This window comes from Talpa occidentalis, unplaced genomic scaffold (assembly GCF_014898055.3).
Source record: "Talpa occidentalis isolate TD23 unplaced genomic scaffold, MPIMG_talOcc4v2.1 talOcc4.8, whole genome shotgun sequence".
Classification (NCBI taxonomy): domain Eukaryota; kingdom Metazoa; phylum Chordata; class Mammalia; order Eulipotyphla; family Talpidae; genus Talpa; species Talpa occidentalis.
The window spans coordinates 86597007-86618385 of NW_023605194.1; the positions used below are offsets into that span (position 1 = coordinate 86597007).

Sequence of the window (21379 nt, forward strand, 5' to 3'; positions counted from 1 at the left end):
TTTCACTCCCATAGAACTTGTGATAAGGTTAATATGTTATTAAATATGAGCAATTTGATACAATTAGTGTCAAACCTAAACTTTTTATAAGAAAACATTCAAGTACATGAAAATGAATAAAGAAAATGTACAGCCCAAATAGAACAACTCTCAATGTGTAGAAAACAAATCAAAGAACATATTAGGGAATCTGGACAGGTAAAAAAGACATAGCTTCTCCAGGAAGTAGTTGATGAAGTTCAAATATTGTGATATATGTTCTTCTATATAAATTTAGTTAGGACTTGCAGACAAATCTCACTATTGCTTAACTATGCTGAAAGCAGTGAGTATAAAGTTGCAGACCTAGTAGAGGACTGGGAAGGATCAATAAGAACATTCCTACATGGGCACATAAGAATTCAGGGCTCTATGCACTGTTGTCTTTGACAGACTTATGTGACAGACACACACACAAAACTCATATTCTAAACTGTTGCTCATATTCTAAACTGCTCATATTCTAAACTGTTGCTCATATTCTAAACTGATGAAGAACTGATCACTTGAAGGGAAGTAAGATCCAGATGAAGTTAAGGAAAAAAAAGGTTGTAGATGACGTGATACTGAGTCAACTAGAAATCTGGCAACTAGAGGTATTAGTGTTGATTTACAGGTTACAATAGAGTAAAAATGGTAAATATTTAAAAATAAAACAAAACCAACATCTAAGTGTACATCCCCCTTATAAAATTAGCCATTTTTATATATTTCCAAGTAAAATGAAAGTGATTTTAGGTATCTGTAATTATAAGAAAATAGGTATCTTATTATATACATCTTTTGTTAATTTTTAATAAAATTGCAATGTAATCCAAGAACTATTTCTAACATAGTAAAGCATATAAAAGAGGAATGATAATTAGAAGAGTATCTTTTAGTAACCAAACATCAGATGATTACATGTATCATAATTCACTTTAACATTTTTCACAGTGCTAAGATTTCCACATTAAAGAATTCTAATATTACACATTACTAAACTGACATTTTTACTTCAAGAGATTAAAAACTCTGCTTTCCAGCAAGCAAGTGGTTAATGGAAGCACTCTCAAAATTTGAAGCCATTTGCAATATTATTAATTTCACAAATAACAAGAATTGATCCTAGCTGGTATCAGTTTGGGAAGCAAAATAACTAATGTAAGGTCAATATAACTCTTTGGTAAACCGTCTGGTCTCAGGAGGGTATCGATTGATGATATGTGGTGCTAAATTCTGAGCTCAGCACTTACAAGATATTTCTTAAATCTTTCTTACTTTTTTTGAGTCAATAGCCAAAAAAAAAAAAAATCTGTCTTTGGAGTAACTGAAAACTGCTTTAGACTGTCACTGAATGATTTACAGCAATACACTCTGATTACAGTAACAGGATTTTTTTTTTACTATCACTCTGAATCATGAAATGACTGTCAACTGTTGACAAGCAGATAATTGGTATAGTTTGTGCAACTAAAATGACGTCTATATTTTTTAGATCTTCTGAAAAGTTAAAAATATTAATGCCATAAGTCATATTTCAATAGACATTTGATAGCCTCACAAGGATTTCTAAAGTCTAGTCAAGTATTTATTTGCTTCACAGATACATATTGTTTATTAAAAGCAAAATCACACATTCTGGTAGTATTGCCAGAGTAACATAAAACTTATTTGACCAGTGGCTTTGGAATCATTTGACAAGAACATTGTGTATTTAATTATTTTGTCTTCAACATTTAGCTAGCAGTTTGAAAGTATAACTTAAATAAAACCCACTGCATTACCTAAATATTCATGCCCTAGAAAGCTTTCACAGTCCCAAGTGAACACCTGCTTGAATTTTTATAAACATCAGTAGAAAGGACAGGGTGAAATCAGTCTCCAGAGCTAATATAATGTTGCTAGCACAAAAACATAAAATGACAACTGTAGTAATGTACAATTCATTTCAAGATTCTGCAAGCTAGTGCAAACTCCTGAATTTCTACAGGGCAATCCAAAGGAATGACAACCCAATACAGCCAGAAGAAAACTGGACATTGGTAATTCTAACTGATGCAAAACCTGACAAGAAATTATAAGTCAGAAATTAACAAATGCAATGTTCTTTGTATTACACATGTACACAGATACATATATGTGTATAGATATTAAACATCCACTATGTACATACACTATAAACAGCCACATATATTCATGCTTTATATTGGATTAAAATATATGAAAAAATATTATTCCCTTTATTTTGTAATTTAAAGACTTTCAAAATCAACACAATCTGTCAAAATGATATGAAGTAAATAATATCATCTTACATACAGCAATTGAGTTTAAATAAAATATACTCTCTATAAACACATTTTTTCATTAGGGACAGTGATTGATGTACCCTATTTTGAGAAACACCACAAAGCTGAGAAAATGAAGGACATAAAAGAATAAAGAAAAGTATTGACTGTCATTATTGATAAGTGATTCCACATTAATGATTAAAACTTATAGCAAGATTATTGATTACTAACATACAGCAGAGATTGCAATTTTCATTCATTTCATTTATCCATAGATGGATGAAGCATAAGTCGACATACCTATATTCACATACATTCTGTGTAGACACAATTAAAGTAGCAACATACTGCTATATATATATAGAAAATAATATGAATATATTTGGAAATTATTACATGACTCATTAGAGAGAAGCAGTATAGGGAAACTAAATGGTTTACTAAAAACAAGATTTTCAATCTAAATTAAATAGATTATTGAATTCAAACAGTCACTAAAAAGTTTTGTCAAATTATTATTTAATTGGCTGTAATTTTTTATTAAATCTATCTTATTGCTGCTGCTTATAAGAAATGTCCCTAAATATGTGTTGGTCATTTGCACATACTACATTTTTGAAAAAAGAAAAATCATACTCTTTTTATTCTGATTATATAATGAATGTTCTAATTAATAAAATAATTAAAATTTTTTGTTGAATTGCAGATTTTCAAGATAGGACCTAATATATTTCTGCCAGGGCCAATGAATTTTAAATTTTTTGCAGACATTTTATTTATTTTGTTTTACATTCCAAGTTTTTTAAGACAGTAATCATCATATCAGAGGATTAATTCATTTATGAGGTTTTATCTATCTGAGATTAAAAAAAATGTTCAACAAAATATTAGCTTTATAAGCTATTATTAATTTATAAACTATAATAATCCTTTATTCAAAATTCTATAATTTGCAATGTATTTCTAGTACTTGTTTTTTTTTTATTTTTTATCACTTAATTGTATTTTTTAAAACTATTTGAAGAGTGTCATCTGTGTGTCACAAAGAAACACCTAGCACCAAACCAAAATTAAACTTCAGCAGGAGAGCAACACCCAGGCTGTGCAAAACACAGTGCAAAATGATCCGAACATTCTCTGGGAACAACACTGACAGTTCCTTGATGCAAATGTTTTGTTGTTGTGAATACACTGGCAACTCTTTAAGTGCAGGTCAAATTATGTAGAGAAGTAAAAACAAACAAACAAACAAAAACAATAGACCTAGCTTAGGACACAGTATTGGAAACACTAAAAACACTCAGATATATAGTGTTATTTTTCATCATTTAAAAAAAAAATCCAGTTAGAACAATTCTGTCCTTTGCCCATCAAATGATTTGTGATCTACAATGGGCATCTTTCTGGCTTTTGATGAATTATAACTCCTTCTACAGTTAGATAAGCCTCTAACATTTCATCCCTTGCACTTTTAATGTCATAAACTATCTCTCAGTGCCTTTAATGGAAAGATTTTACCAGTGTCATTTCCTATGGGACATCATCTTTCTTGTCAATCACTTTCCTCATTTATGTTGGTGAGGTTGCCTAGATTAAGCTTCTCTGACTGCCCATCTGAACACGCTAGAATGGCAACTCCATCAACATCCCTCTGGATGGCTATTTTTATTAAGATAAAATCAGTTTAGGGCCTCCCTGGTGGTGCAAGGGGTTAAGACATAACCTATGAAGCTATCCACAGCCACTGCAGCACAAGTTTGATTCCCCAGCCAGGGAGCTACCCACATGGTGCAGCAGACCTCTCCTGACTCACCCACTGCTTCCCTCAGCAGTGTATTTCAGTCAATCTGCCTGTTCTGTTCCACACTCTGTCTCTAGTGAATCCTCTCACCTCCTGCACCCCTGGCCTATACCCCAGTTCTTCTCTGCATAAATAAATAAATGTTTAAAAAAAAAAAGATAAAATCAGTTTACAACACTGTATATGATCTAGGGTTTACACTGTTCACATACATGTCACCACACCATGCCCACCAACCAAGCACCCATAATCCTTTACCATAGACCACTGGGCCTCCTTCAAGTCTTTCTCTCTATACCCCTCCCCCTCTGGTTGCTTCAGTGTTATGGTTTTGTTTCTAGAGTTTGTTTTGGCTAGTCTTATTTAGTTCTTTGGTTTCTTCTTTATTAGTCCATATATGAATGAAGAAATCCAGTATTTGTCTTTATGCTTCTGACTTATTCACTTAGTATTATCCCCTCCAGTTCCATCCATATTGTTCCAAATGACAAGAGTTCATCTTTTCAATAGTGTAGGTACTGTTCCATTGTGTATATATGCCACATCTACTTAAGCCACTCATCTACCATTGTACTCTTAGGTTGTACTAGCTTGGCTACTGCAGTGAACACAGGAATGCAAATGTCACTTCAAATTTGTGATTTTATATTCTGTGACTAGCTACCTAGAAGTATAATTGCTGGAGTATATGGTGGACCTATTCTAAATATTTTGAGGAACCTTCATACTGTTTTCCTCAGAGGCTGGACCAGTCTACACTCCCACCAATAGTGTACAAGGCCTACTTTCTCCACTCCCTCACCAACACTCATTTCTATTTTCATGTATTTGTGTGTTTGCTTTTTAATAGTGGCTGTTTTCATAGGTAGGAGATGGGATCTCATTTCCTTGTGCAGCCTGTTTTTAAATATAAGTGAAAAGTATGTTTCGAATTTTGGAAAGATGACATGACCACACTCTGGGATGCTCTTCACTTTATTTGGATAAATCAAACAAGATTTACTTACCTAAAGGATAGACAGAAGGAAGTGAGTCAATCCAAGATAAATTGCTGAATGATCAACAGGATTTTCCTGGACAGATGACCTTGCCAGCTTTCAGATTTCAAAAAGCCTTACTTAGAGGAGATGAGCTCCAGATAATGCCTGAGTGAATCAGACTCACACCTGTCTTTCAATCCTCCCAATTCAAGCACAGCCTCACAATATAAGACTGAAAAAATTCTACAAAAGGGCTATTCTACATATGTTTAGTTTGATAATATTCAATGAGAACTTAAGATTTGTTGGGAAGATATTATAAATATTTACCATCTATACAAACTTTCAAAATAGTAAGATTGATATTAACTTCCTTGTGTGACAACACCTTCATGAGGCTGTGCCTTCATTGTCTAATTTAATGAAGAATATATTGTTCTCAGGTAACAATCCCATCCCATTTTTCATCCTTAGACTTCCTGGACCAAGGCAGCCTAAGTGAAATGTTCTCTTGGACCTAAACCAGCAGAATTAGAACAGGGCTATTTATTAGTCATCATGGACTGTCGACCACAGCAACCATCACATTGGCTTAATAGAAAACTGTTTTTACTCATGTTTCTTTTCCTTTATTCTGGTCACAGCACCGTGAGGTCAGAAACCCAGAAGGCTTCCATCTGCAGGTTCTCCCAGCCTCCAGGGCCTTATGATCTGGCCAACGTACAGAAGCCTAGAGGTGAAGATCATGGGGGAAGTTTTATGAGACAAATTATAAAAGTGGCATCCTACACTCCCCACCTTCATGTTGTTGGCTGAATTCAGTCCTGTAGCGCCAGCCAAATTCAGGAGGACTGGAAACTGATTTTTCATAAAGAAAAGAATGGGACAGGTGACTTGATAAACATACAGAAGTTCTCAGGCCAATTCTTCCATTTGATCTATGCTAAGGGCCTTAGGATGCCTTCAGGGCCTATGCTTTAGACCTAATGCATAACATGCACACCCACAAATGAAAAACAAGATGAAGAATAACTTTTAAATTTCCAATATTTTACACTAAATGAAACTTTAAAATTACACAGAAAAACATAAAAACATTAATTGGGAAAATATTCCTACTAAATATAACAGACCAATATCTACTATTTTAAAAAATTCTTAAAACACTAAGATAGGGCTTCTCTGGTGGTGCAAAGGGTTAAGATGCAACCTATGAAGCTATCAGCAGCCACCGCAGCACGAGTTCAATCCCCAGCTCGGGAGCTACCCACATGGCACAGCAGACCTCTCCTGTCTTGCCCACTGCTCCCCTCAGCAGTGTATTTCAGTCAATCTGCCTGTTCTGTTCCCACTCTGTCTCTGGTGAATCCTCTCACCCCCCCAAACCTCTGGCCCGTACCCCAGTTCTTGTATGCATAAATAAATAAATCTTTAAAAAACACTAAGATAAATATTAACCTTTTTAAATGTGTTAGGAACTTTCACAAATGTTATATAGGTATTGTCTTATTTACTTTAAACTAAAATCTTAATGATTATTAAGCACATATTATTGATGAGGATACCCACATTTAAAGAGGCTAAAGTAATTTTCCTAAGATGACAGGGATCATAAGTTGATAAGCATATAATATTATAAGGAAAAAAAATAAATTCAAATATAGCAACAAAAAGTGAAGGAGAAGCAAATGAACCAAAAGACATATTGCCTAGAATTGCATTTAAGCTGTTGCAGAAGGTTAAGTAGCAAGAGAGGAGAATAAAAGCAGGGAAGGTTACGATTACCAATTTATGCGACAAGGTTTTGCTCTTAATAAAGGACCTCAGAAGGTGTTGTGGGAAAAGGACAGAAACAAAAATAAATGCGCATGTGAGTACACACAGGCACACACATACACACATGTGTGTGGTGTTCAGAGTAATGATCTCCGAGAGATGTCAGAAACCTAGAATTCTGGAAACTGCAGACAGGAATTAAGATTGCAGATAAAGCTGAAGTTGCTGCTTATTATGTGTAATTTTGTGTCAATTTGGCTATACCAAGTACCCAGATATTTGGGTAGAGATGAAACAGCATTCTAGATGTGCTTGCTGTGAAGGTATTTTTAAAATGAGATTAACCTTTAATCCAGTAAACTGTGAGTACAGCCGAATACCCCACATCACATACTCCACATCACATACCCTACACCCACATAGGTGGGTTTCAGCCAATCAGTGGAAGGCCTTCAGAAAGGACTCCAGTCACCTCAGAAGGGGAATTCTGCACAAAGACAATTCAGAGAGAGATGTGTGCACACGTCCCATTTATTCTGTTTCTGGAGAAACAGGACTGATGCTTTGATCAGTGCGTTAAAATAATATCATCTTGAACTGCCTGTTATTAGTGGAAGTATTTGAAAAGTGAAAGGAGTAAAGTCAAAAGATGTGAGAACAGAGAACACCACAGTGATATGAAACGGGAAGGACACAACCCACCCTGCTGACTTTGAAAACAGGGTGAATCACGGATGCCTCCCGCTTCTAGAAACTGGACAAGACAAAGACATATGACCCTAAAGGGCCTCCAGAAAAGAACAGAAACACGCAGCACCTTGATTTTTTTAATTCAGAAAGACCTGTAGGACTTCTGACCTACAGAATTGCAAGCTAGTTGTGCTGTTTAAAGATACTAAGTTTGTGGTCACATTATGGCAGCAAATGGAAAACATATGCACTTTTTCTATTGGACAAAATCTAAGATATATTGCCACATTGGAAATATCCTCACTTAGAAAGTGACCTATCATCAGTTCTGAAATAACTTGAGATATAGCTTGAAGGCATTTCAATAATATTATTTGTATTTCCAAAAGTCAGGTATTCCTCTGTATGTACTAGTTACTTCAAAAATAAGAGGTCATAGAGGATGAAAAGAAGATGAAATTAGCAGAAATTCTATTACTGAAACAAAATGAATCAGCCAGATAATCATGAAGTAGTAATAGGTGGAAATTATAAGTTAAATCTTCATATTTAATGCGATTTTGCTTAAAGGGTCAGATTATAGTTCCCATCTTCTTGATAGAAGCTAAAGAGATATGGATTGCCAATTAGAAATACTATCAAATGTGAAATTTCTGCAAGATAATATTTGCATTAGACATGTTAATTTTTTACTATTATAGGGTAGTTAGAAATATGGAATGTCTTCCGTGATTTTATCCATCTCTTTACTACCCAACATTTGATTGTATGTGGTGGGAAAGAATACAATTTATAGGTGCATTATGCCAAGAAGCATCATCTTCTCATGTTTTGGATTAAAGCAGATGCTAGTAATTACATTAGTGATATTAATCCCTGTACATGTAAATTGTTAATCTGATCTATTTATACTGTAATGAGGTAATTATCAAACCCTTATTCAGTGACAATCATCAGGGAGGAAAGACATATAAAGAAGCCATGATCTGTTTTTAAATATCCATAGAAACCATCCCAGAGATATTAATTTCAAGGACTATTTAATTTTTGGAAGCCTCTTAAAGACAATGTGATCAGGAAAAGAGGTGACTATCAACAATTTAAAGCTATATATATCTGCAAAGAGCTGATGAGACTCAGCAACAACAAAGAAAATAATCCAGTCAAAAAATGGGCAGAAGAGCTAAAAAGAAATTTCTCTGAAGAGGAAATGCAAATGGCCAACAGACATATGAAAAAATGTTCAACATCACTTGTAATCAGGGAAATGCAAATCAAAACCACCATGAGATACCATCTCACACCAGTGAGAATGGCACATATTAAAAAAACTAGCAACAACAAATGTTGGCGAGGATGTGGAGAAAAAGGAACTCTTGTGCACTGTTGGTGGGAGTGCAAACTGGTCCAACCACTATGGAGAGCTGTGTGGAGATTTCTGGACCTACTAAACATACAGCTTCCATATGATCCAGCAATTCCACTCCTAGGTATTTACCCAAAGGACACAGAAACATCAATTCCAAAGAACACCTGCACCCCTATGTTTATAGCAGCACTGTTTACAATAGCTAAGCTTTGGAAACAACCCAAATGCCCAAAAATAGATGACTGGATCAAGAAGATGTGGTACATATATACCATGGAATATTACTCAGCATTCAAAAAAGATAAACACATGCAATTTGCAGCAACATGGATGGCGCTGGAAGGGATCATGCTCAGCGAAATAAGCCAAAAAGAAAAAGAAAAATACCGGATGGTCTCACTCATAGCAGGAATCTAGAAAACTTAAATAAGGGACCAGGAAAATGAATATAAGAAAGTGAAAATCAAAATCAACAAAAAACTATGAACCAGACACACTTTTTGGGGGGTGGGGGGCGGGAGGGGAAGGATTGGGGTCAGAATGGGGCGTTTGCAATTGTATGGGGGAATATAAAAATAAAATTTAATATTAAAAAAAAATAAAAAAATAAAAAAAAAGCTATATAGTGACTTCTATAATGCAAAAAATAGAGAGCATGCTGTACAGAAATATTTTTAGATTTTTAATTGGATTTTTTTGTTACATATTCATTGAAACTATCCTTAGCCTTTGCTAGTGTATGCAAAGAAAATAAAAAATAAAGGTGAAAATCCTAGGAATAAATTGTCTTCTGGGATTTTTCTGACCTACATAAAATATATCAAATAACAGTCAAAATGGTAAAAGTTGATACTCAATAAAATATTCATATTTATTAACTTTCACACATTGAGAATTGCTTGACTCGATTATTCCCTTGGAAGTGTCAGTGAAAAAGAAAAAAAAAACTTTTCTTTATCCTTTAGGTTAGGAAGAGAGGTGTTCAAGTTAACCTAATGAAAGGCATATAAAAAAGGAGAGGTTAAGGATACCATTTTATTAATATTTTATGTGCACAGAAGTTCACAGGGGAAAAAATTTAAAAAGGAACCCAGGTAGACTTGGAGTTTACATGCCAATTTTAAAAAGAAAGGGATTTTGGACTTCAAGGAATGACAAATTACAAGAAAGTGACTAGAAAGTGTATGGAGAAATTCATGAAAGTGAAAGGTTATCTTAGTTAGGTCTATTTCTGCAAAGTTATCTTGGTGTAGAGTCCTACTATCCAATAACAAGTGCTCTTCTCTTCCTGAATTAGGGAGGACACATTTATGAAGAGAAATTTATCTCCTGCCTTCAGGCAGATAAGGGAATGGCAGAAAACTTTTCCTGCATCAGCTACTTCTCAGCTATCTTTATTTCAAAGCAATCCTTGCATCAAAATGGCATATTTTGGGGTAGTATATTCTATACCCCTTTACGAGGAACTGCACTTACACCACCTTATGTAACTTAATTTTTTCAGCCATTCTACCAAATAAGTATCATAATTACCCTATGTTTATAGCAGCACTATTTACAATAGCTAAGCTTTGGAAACAGCCCAAATGCCCAAAAATAGATGACTGGATCAAGAAGATGTGGTACATATACACCATGGAATATTACTCAGCATTCAAAAAAGATAAACACATGCAATTTGCAGCAACATGGATGGTGCTGGAAGGGATCATGCTCAGCGAAATAAGCCAAAAAGCAAAAGAAAAATACCGGATGGTCTCACTCATAGCAGGAATCTAGAAAACTTAAATAAGGGACCAGGAAAATGAATAACTATAAGAAAGCGAAAATCAAAATCAACAAAAAACTATGAACCAGAGACATTTTTTTGGGGGGTGGGGGGTGGGAGGGGAGGGATTGGGGTCAGAATGGGGGGGCTGCAATTGTATGGGGAATATAAAAATACAATTTATTATTAAAAAAAAAAGACTGAGTCTCAGAAACATTCCCAATTCATATTGGAATATAAATGATAAAGTTAATATTTGAACTCAGATTTGTCTGGCATGAAATTTTGTGCTCTTTAGTCACACACTTCATTAAGTAGAAATTATGTTTGTGGAAAGAGCTAGAAAATATATTCCAAAAAGAGGAAACACTTGTAAAAAGACTGAGATATAATAGATAACACAGAGAAGAGTAAATCTGGATATAGAGTATAAATCAGAGAAATAAAAAAAAAAAAGATGAAGCTAGAGAAATAACCAGGAGTCAGCTAATGAACTGTTTTAATGAATCTGGACTATATCCAAAGAATTTAAACTGAGAGATGATAAGACAGATTTACACTGATAGCTCACCCTACCGGAATACAGAGAAGAATAGAGTTGGAAAGTTTGGAAGCAGAGAGGCCAGTATAAAGGAGCTGCATATCAAAATTATATGATCCGGTTAAGAGATATTGGTGGTTTAATCTGAGATAATCACATTACAAAAGCAGGAAAAATCCAAATGCAGAAAACTAGCTGGCTCTTGGGAAAGAGGAATATAAGGTATTAACTCAGGAACTTAAAGAAGCATAATGGTAAGTGAGATCATCCATGCAACAAACGTAGAATAAGGAGCAAAGTACATAGAGAGGCATATTAAACATGCATGTATGGTTCATGGAAAAGCTGAGGAGTTAAGAGAAACTTACATAGAAGATTAGCTAGTTATTTAGAAAAACAGGAATTGCTAGAGTGAAAAAAAGTAAGAATTTCTAAAGAACGGCTCAAAAATTATGAAAAGATCAAAATTTACCCAAAGAACTTGCAATATACACTCCAAATACTTAATAACAAATCACAAATAAAAATCAATTAAGGGCCTCCCCGGTGGCGCAGCAGGTCGAATGCTGCACAGTAAAGATGTTTTCTTGGGGCCTCCCCGGTGGCGCAGCGGTTGAGCGCTGGGTTGCGAAGCTGCCCGCGGCCTCTACGGCGCTGGTTCGATCCCCGGCTGCTCCCCGGCTGCTCCCCGGCCACCTGAGGAGGGCCCCACATGGTGTGCAGACCTCTCCTGCCGCCCGCTGCTCCCCTCAGCAGTGTACTTCGGTCCTTCTGCCTGTTCTGCTCCCCGTTCTGGCTCTGGTGAATTCTCTCGCCCTCCCGCGCTTCTGACTGTGCCCAGTGCATGTATAAACAAAAACAAACAAATAAATAAATAAAAACATGCCTCTAAAAAAAAAAAAATAAAGATGTTTTCTTTTGGGCAAGAACATTTTTTTATAATTGCTACTTCTCTCAATTTTTAAGGACACATCAGGGAAGAAAAGTTTAACACTTTCACATACTATCTCCTAGGCTGATGTTAGCTGAATTCTCATGGAAAAATGTCAAGTCAAGAAGACATATTTTGATTTAGGTAATGAGATTTCAAATATATATTTAATACTGTCATATTTAAAACTTATATGGAGGCTATTTTTGTGATTTGTTTGCTACAAGAATTCAGGCGAAGAAAACAAAAATTAAAAGGTTTGGTTATAAAAGTTTTAACATATTTCCTAGTCAAGCCTGCAAAAATATTAGTTGTATTTTGATTTTCTCTAAAAACTGACATATCACCGAGACTACACTGATGTTGACAGGCTAAGTTTATAAATATATTTATGGGAAGAATAAACTAAACAAGGTATTTTACCAGAGACAACCTTGGGGTATTTAGAGTAAATTTCTGCAACGTTTCCAAGAACAGGCCACACTGTGTGGTATGTCCATGAAAAGTGGTAAGTCCCAATGTAACGTCTGCATAAACCTTGCATAGAAAAAGAAAATCCTCTGGAAATAGTAAGAACTTTCTGCAGCATGTTTTCCTATTTGCATTTTACCAAACTATGCTTACCTGACCATACTTTTCAATACATGATGCATCTATTTAAGAGCATACTGATGTTAAGAGAACACAATATCATATCTAAATATTTAGGAAAATAATTCTTGGCTCTGGACTTGACTTCATCTGGTTTTTGCACACTATATTTTGTAGGTAAGGGTGAAGGTTATTCAAAAGAAGTCATTCTAGTTGACCTAGATTTCTTTTCACTTACTTTCAGATAGTAGGTATTAGTATTTCTGATTCTAGGGAGTATGTATTATATTGGATCATAATGTTTCAAACATTCATCAATGATTGGCCATAGTTATTTTCACTCCTTCCTTAAGAGAGCATTCACAAGTACACTTTAGAAAAATGCTAGCTTTAAAAGAAAAAAAAAACAAATTTTCTGAAATTATAGCACAAATTGCTATGTCAAATGATTGTAGATGCAGATGCAGAGTATTCTCTACTCTGAACTTATCCCAACTTTGAAGCAAACTCAGCACCTACACAAATAATTCACCCTCAAAAAAAAAAAAAAATTGCATTAAGAGACATGAAGAAATCTTTTAAAGAATATTATTTGGTAAAAAAAATATTGAAAATGCTCTTTTCTACCCCAAATTATTCATTTCCTAATAGCTACTTCATTTTTCACTTCATTGTAATATAATCTCATGCATTTCCCAATATAACTCCCTGGTTACATTAGTCATATTTTCCTAATTTTATAACACTGAAATTGAGAATAGATAATCATTTAGTTGCTCATGCATGTACACTGTAGTTTGGGTAGAAAACATCTTGGCAAACATCTAACTAGAGAAGCTGAGAAGCACTTCTTAAAGCCATATGTCATTTAAGAGATGGAAACGTGGTTCTAGGAAATGTAGAATGCTTCCCCTCCTCTCTCTATACCTTACCATCCCATAAACAATCTCCTTCATAAAGAAAATTACAACTTAAAAGAAATACAAGGTTCAGATTCTGTTCACAAAGTAGTTGCTAGGGAAATCTACCAACAAAGGAGACAAAGATTAGATCATTAGAGAAAATTTCAGCTCCTTACTGCTGCTACAGGAATAGTACAAATTAACGTAGGCAATGCTTCCTAATCAGGTAAACAAAAAACATAACTGAAGACCTGTTACTTCAGCCCCTTTTACTAAATACATAATGTATGAATTTCACACAAAATTAGGAGGCACATTAAAATATACAACAAACAAAAAAATATAGAGATAGCAAAAGCCTAAGAAGCAGACTCAAATATGCTGAAGATAATGAAATTTTCAGACATGAAGATTTAAACAAGCAAACTAAATGGTAAGATGAGAATTTGTATCCAGAAAAATACAGAGAAATAAAAATATGTAATAAATGGAAAAAAAAGAACTAAAAAAACTAAATGAGAGTACATGTGTAATTATATAAAATCAATTTTAAAATTATCAATGAATAAAATTCTAACAAAATTAACTATTATCTCTGCCAAATGTATAAATTTGAATAATTTACAAACAATATTATAAAGTTAATTAAATACCTATGACTAAACAAGTTAGTTGGACCCATCTTTTTCTATAACTAAGTTAAAAAAAATCAATCTCATACTTCCAAGATTAAACTTTTCTAAATCATGAAACCTGGAATGTACATCCTTTAATTTCTTTTTTTTTCTTTTTTTTAATTATTTATTTATTTATACAAGCACTGGGTACAATCAGAAGCACAGGAGGGTGAGAGAATTCACCAGAGCCAGAGGGGAGAGCAGAGCAGGCAGACTGATGAAGCACACTGCTGAGGGGAGCAGCGGGCAGCAGGAGAGGTCTGCGCGCCATGTGGGACCCTAGCCCTGCGGCCCGGGATCAAACCGGTGCTGCAGAGGCTGCGGACAGCTTTGAAGCCCAGCGCTCAACCGCTGCACCACTAGGGAGGCCCTTCAATTTCTTTCATGTAAGAACTAAGATAATACAAATTGAAAAACAACAAAAATTATATGTGAAATTTAATGCAAAATTTTGATTTCAGCAATGGATAGAAAGAATAGTAGACCATAATCAAATAGATTTTAGTCTTACAATGCAGAAATAACATACATAAAACAACCATCAATATATTCTAATTACAATAAAAATAGACAGCTTTGTCATTAAGAGACAAAAGCACTAGATAGAAATTTTAAATTCATTTTTTAAGCATATATACTAAATAACTGCATAATATGTATTACTAGAGTAGACCTTTTAAAACACCAACACTGATATCACCCAGAATCATGTAATGTCAAAGTAAATTCCCTTAAGATAGGGAAGAAGCCAAGATATAAGCTGTAACTACTATTAATTCTGGACATCTGCCTTCTATAGAAATATCAGAAAGTGAAATAATATTATTTTGATGATGTGTAATTTATTGTCCCTTGAGTCGCACTGTAAAACGATTCATATTCTTTAGGTCTCAATAATTCTCATTATAAAATGAAAAGAAGAAACTCCTTGATAATTTTGTTTGAGGATTAAATTAGCCAACAAATACAACACATTTATAGCAGTATCTGAAAATAGTAAGTAAAATAGAGCACTTTATTTTTATTTTTATTTTTTTATATATTTTTAAAGATTTATTTATTTATTTATTTATACAAGAACTGGGTATAGTCAGAAGCGCGGGAGGGTGAGAGAATTCACCAGAGCCAGAGCAGGGAGCAGAGCAGGCAGAAGTGTTAGGGGGAAGTGATGTCCTGAGTTAATCCCATACAGGATTAACTTTGTGGACCCCACCCCCAATCCAGACTAAAGCCATCAGGACACTGGGAAAGACAAATCCCATCACCACCAAGGGAGGGTGGCTGGGACCTGAGGGTGGAGTTGGGCAGCCAGGTTGGATATAAAAAACCAAACACATGGGCCTTGGGCTCTCTCTGGCTCGCGATCGCTCGCCTCCTGGCTTCACCGCTCCTGGCTGGCGGCCAACTCTGAGAGCGCCATTTTGGGATTCCAGATCGGCGGATCGGGTAGGACGCATTTAAAACTTTGTCTCCCACTTTTCTCCCAGAGCTGTCCATTTCCTCATTTCCCCTTCCCTTTGTAAATAAACCTTTTATTAACCTTTCACGTGTGCCTGCAGTAGAGCATTGATAAGTCCTTTTAAGCGCGCGGGTGAGGACCCACAGTCAGGCACCCCGTTTTGTATAGGGGTTGCTCTACAACAGAAGGACCGAAGTACACTGCTGAGGGGAGCAGCGGGCGGCAGGAGAGGTCTGCGTGCCATGTGGGACCCTCCTCCGGTGGCCGTGGAGCAGCTGGGGATCGAACTGGTGCTGCAGAAGCTGTGGGCAGCTTCGCAACCCAGAGCTCAACCGCTGTGTCACCGGGGAGGCCCAAAATAGAGCACTTTATAGTTATAACTATTATTATATCTAGAAAAACAAGACACTAAGATAAGCCTCCCCCTTTAAAATGGATAAAAAGTTAATAATAACCCAAAATATATTATGATTAAATGTTATATCTTAAATTGCTTTACTCCATGTCAAAAGCAAGAAATGACTGTTATTGAGAGATGATACATGCTCCCTTATAAGAAATGCTTAAAAGTAAATTGCCAGATTTGTTACCAAATAAAAATATCAGTGATAATGACAACGACAAAGGTGATGAAGATAATGATTAATGGCAGCAAAAATAACTGACATGCTGAAAGTGATGAAGATAATGATTAATGGCAGCAAAAATAACTGACATGCTGAAAGCCTATCGGCCATTTTTGTTACACAAGGTTATGCATTCTGATACAAGGTCAGAACAGTCAGGTCAATCAGTTACAGGAGCCCAACCCTACAAGGTGCCTTTCAAATCAATCAAGAGCAGAAAGCTTGATCACCCTGAGAAGGTTATGCATCAGGAGGTATGACCGGGAATGCCTTAGGGGACTTTGACTGTTATATAACAAGGGATCCCAGAAGCTAAGCAGTACCTTGTAGATAAGATTGAAAACATGGCTTGGGGTCTAGGGCTTGATTTCAATCACAATACTGAATCATCAAGCAGATTAAAAGTGCTTGGGGGCAGGGGCAGACTCACAATCCCTGAAACTACAGATGACATAGCACATTTCCTGGTTTCATCCCTCTGTTTTCTTTTTGTCCTCCTTCCCCACACAAATGATGCTATGTGATTATTCTAAGAATTAAAAGGCCAAGATCTTGCACTTTCAGCAGCATCCTGCATTGCACAGCCAGCTCCACAACTCCCATTTCTTTATAAGTGTGATGTTGCTAACACAATAGATGACATAAACCAATATTGACTCAATAAAAAATACAAAAAAAAAAACAAAACCTGAGACCTACTAATGATTTCTTATGTAACTTGCCAATTTTAGTTATTCAATGTTTCCCTTCATGTTCATTTTTATTCAATCCAAGCAAATTTTTTGTCATTTTGTTACAGGGCAGGGAGAGGGGCAGCCCAGTCCCCATAAACCTGCCTGCTCTAAATAGCTTCTGCCATCTGCCACATCAACACAAAACATGAGACTTTAGTGCAAAGGAACTTTAATGCAATTAGTAAACAATACAGGAAAGGCAAAGAATATAGTTTCTAAATCAAGCACCCAAAGTCACCTGTCCCATCATGGGTAAAAGTCCACCCAAACTGGATTGGCCCAGAGCAAGGCCCCAAAGCCTGCCCCAAGTCTAAAGCATCTTCCAGTTTGGACCCACAGAAAAGGATCAGAAACAACCAGACAAGTCCAGAAGGAAAAGAGCAAAATCAAGATCAAGATAAAAGCTGCCACTGTTATTCTCCCCACGGGTCTCTCACCCACATCTGTGTCACCCAGTCCACGACCAAAAAGCAAGCACAGTTTCTTCATGTGTGTCTTGGCTCCATGTGCCTCCTCCAAGTCTCCTTCTGGCTCTCCATCCTGCTTACTTCCTTCCTCCATCCCTTCTCCAGCTTCTTCTCCTCCCTGCTCAGTTCCACCCTCCTTTGGGTGGGGCAGAAAACCTGAAACTTCCCCCTCTCCTGGGGATTACCCTGTTACAATTTTACAATTTTAAACCACCAAGACATGAAGTATAAAAAGAGGAAAAATATAATTATCAGACAATAAATAACCACTTAATTGATATTTGTAGAGAATGAACTGAAAGTATATTATTTCTCAATGTCAAATACTTGGTATGAAGACAGAGCCTTTTATAGAGATGGTCATTAGGACAGATTCATTTGGGACTCACATATTATTTTCTTCATTATAATTACATTTTAAAATAATATTTTCAGTTGCAATGAAAAGAATTACTAGGTCAATTGTAGAGAACATGGTTAAATATTCATGACAGCTACATTCTGATTACTATTTTCAAGATTTCTAAAATATGACTATTTTCCCAATAAATACATACATAAAGAAAGAAAGGAAATGGGTGCTTTATGCAGACCCACTCATAACACAGATGATTCAGTCCCACAAACCACAGTAGCCATATGAACAGTTTCCCACAATTAATTCAAATAAATATTTCTGCAATGTAAAATATTTCTAAGTAGTTAAAATGTCAAATATGATGATGACAACTTTACATACTTCAGACTTTCCGTGAATCATAAAGAAATTTGATTTGATTGCCCAGATTTAAAAAAAAAATTGTTATTTTATGTCTTTTTATCAAAACTAATGCAGAGTACATGTGTTTACAATCTTTATCCAGGTTATAATATTGTAGTGTGTATATATTTACATTTTGTGCTCATGCCTAGATTTAAACTATTATTATTATTTTGCTTTGACGTATATTTATTTTACTTTCATCTGATTTATTGTATGTATTCCTGTAATCACTTTTTGATCATTCAACGAAATATAACATATATATATATATATATATATATATATATATATATATATATAGTCATGGGCCACATCACAAAGTCTGCATCAATGACGGAGCATATCTGAATGTAGTTTTTACACACAGCTGAGGTCTGCAGCCAGCTAAACCATCTAGGTTTGCATAATTACACACTGATTTGCTAATATGATATAACAAAATAAGGATGCATTGTTTCCCATAATTTATCTATGTTTTTAAGTAACACATGATTGTACTGTTATGGATGTGGTGATATGCCAGTGTGAAGAGAACACAGGGTCTTTCGTAGTGCAGTGGTGAGTTAGAAGATCAGAGTGTTTTATGTCCAGTTCTTTTATCCATTTTGAATTCATTTTTGTGCATGGTGAAATGTAGTGGTCTAATTTCATTTTTTTCTATGTGGTGGTCCAGTTTTCCCAGCACCATTTATTGAACAAACTCTGTGTTCCATTGCATAATCTTTGTTCCTTTGTTAAAGATCAATTGTCCATATAAGTATGGTTTTGTTTATGGGCTCTTTGTTCGGTTCCATTGGCCTGTGTGTCTGTTTTTGTTCCAATACCAAACTGTTTTCATTATTATGGCTTTGTAATATAGCTTGAAGTTAGGAAGTGACACCTCCTTTTCCTTTGTTTTCATCAGTAGGGCTTTGGTTAGTCATGGTTTTTTGTGATTCCATATGAATTTCATCAGTATTTGTTCTATTTCTTTGAAGAATGTCATTGAGATTTTTATTGGAATAGCATTGAATCTGTACATTGCTTTTGGTAGGATGGACATTTTAATAATGTTAATTCTTCTGATCCATGAGTGAGCAGGGGATGTCTTTTCATTTCTTTGTGTCTTCTTCTATTTCTTTTAACAGTATTTTATAATTTTCTTTGTATAGGTCTTTCACTTCTTTTGTTAGGTTTATTCCCAAGATTTTGATTTTTTTTTGTTTTAATTATAAAAGGGATGGTTTTCTTGATTTCTTCTTCTTCAGATTGATTGTGTATAGGAAGGCTACTGATTTTGTATCCTGCTATTTTATTGAACTGGTTGATTATTTTGAGTAGTTTTTCTGTGACTTTTGTAGGGTTCTCTATGTATATATTATCGTATTGTCTGCAAATAGTGATAGTTTTACTTCTTTCCCTATCTGGATTCCTTGTATGTCTTTCTCTTTTCCTATTCCCCTGGCTAGGACCTCCAGTTTTATATTGAAGAGCAGTGGTGAGAGAGTACATCCTTGTCTTGTTTGTGATCTTAAAAGTAAGGCCTTCAACTTTTCACCATTGAGAATAATATTGGCAGTGGGTTTGTCGTATATGGCTTTTACTATGTTAAAGTATATTCCTTCTATCCTGAGAATTTCAAGGGCCTTCATCATAAATGGATGTTGGACTTTGTCAAATGTTTTCTGAGCATCTATTGATATGATCATTTTTTTTATTTTTTTCTTTTTGTTGATGTGTTGGATTACACTTACCGATTTTTGTATGTTGAACCATCCTTGTGCCCCTGAGATGAATCCCACTTGATCGTGGTGTATTATCCCTTTGATACATTGTTGGATTCTGTTGGCAAAGCTTTTGTAAAACACTACAAGACAAACATCTCACTAACATCTTTAAAGACTCATCACCCAAAGCAAAGAAAGTCAAGGAAAAGATAAACACTTGGGATTACATCAAACTGAAAAGCTTCTGCACAGCAAAAGAGACATTAACCAAAACAGAGAGACACCCCACTGATTGGGAAAAAATCTTTGCACTTCAGTCAACTGATAAGAGACTGATCACAAAGATATACAAAGAACTCACAAGACTCAACAAAAACAAAATAAATAATACAGTCAAGAAACAGGCAGAAGAACTTAAAAGACATTTCTCCAAAGAGGAAATGAACAAATGGTCAACAGAAATATGAAAAAATGTTCAACATCCCTTATCACCAGGGAAATGCAAATTAAAACCACACTGAGATACCACCATACACCAGTAAGAATGGCACATATCAAAAAAACAAGAAAGAACAAATGTTGGTGAGAATGTGGTGAAAAAGGAACTCTCCTACACTGCTGGTGGGAGTGCAAACTGGTCCAACCACTATGGAAAGCTGTCTGGACATTCTTCAGTCTATTAAAAATGGAGTTACCATATGACCCGGCAATTCTACTCCTAGGGATCTACCCAAAGGACACAAAAACATTGACTCAAAAGAATACCTGTACCCCTGTGTTTACTGCAGCACTATTTACAACAGGTAAAACCTGGAAACAACCCAAATACCCAAAAATAGATGAGTGGATCGAGGAGATGTGGTATATATACACAATATTATTTAGTAATCCAAAAAGATAAACTCATGCCATTCGCAGCAAAGTGGATGGAGATAGAAGAAATAATGCTCAATGAAATAAGCCAGAAAGGAAAAAGAAAAATATCAGATGGTTTCACTTATAGCAGGAATACAGGGGAACCAAATAAGACATCAGTGTAAAAAATAATAACAGTGCAAAACACAACAAAGCAGACAATTATAAATCAGAGACATCCTGTAGGGGAGGAGGAGGGAGAGGGATCAGAGAGAAAGAGGGAGGAGCACAGGGGACTGAGGTGATGGTGAACGGGTGCCTTGGGGAAGGAAACTATGGGGACTACACTTGAGGTGGTGGGAGGAAGCAAATATTGTTTAAAAATAAACAATGATGTGAAAATTTAAAAAAATATATAAAAATAATAAAAA

General features: G+C 35.3%; 1 long non-coding RNA gene across 2 annotated transcripts in view; it reads left to right on the forward strand.

The window, feature by feature from the left end:
* The first annotated feature begins 539 nt into the window (after nt 1-539).
* The window catches only part of LOC129145032 (uncharacterized), a 73897-nt gene continuing 53057 nt past the window's right edge, over nt 540-21379 (forward strand). For both annotated transcript variants that reach the window (XR_008550021.1, XR_008550020.1), the window contains exon 1: nt 540-635. This is a non-coding gene — a long non-coding RNA (uncharacterized LOC129145032). The remainder of the gene's footprint in view (nt 636-21379) is intronic.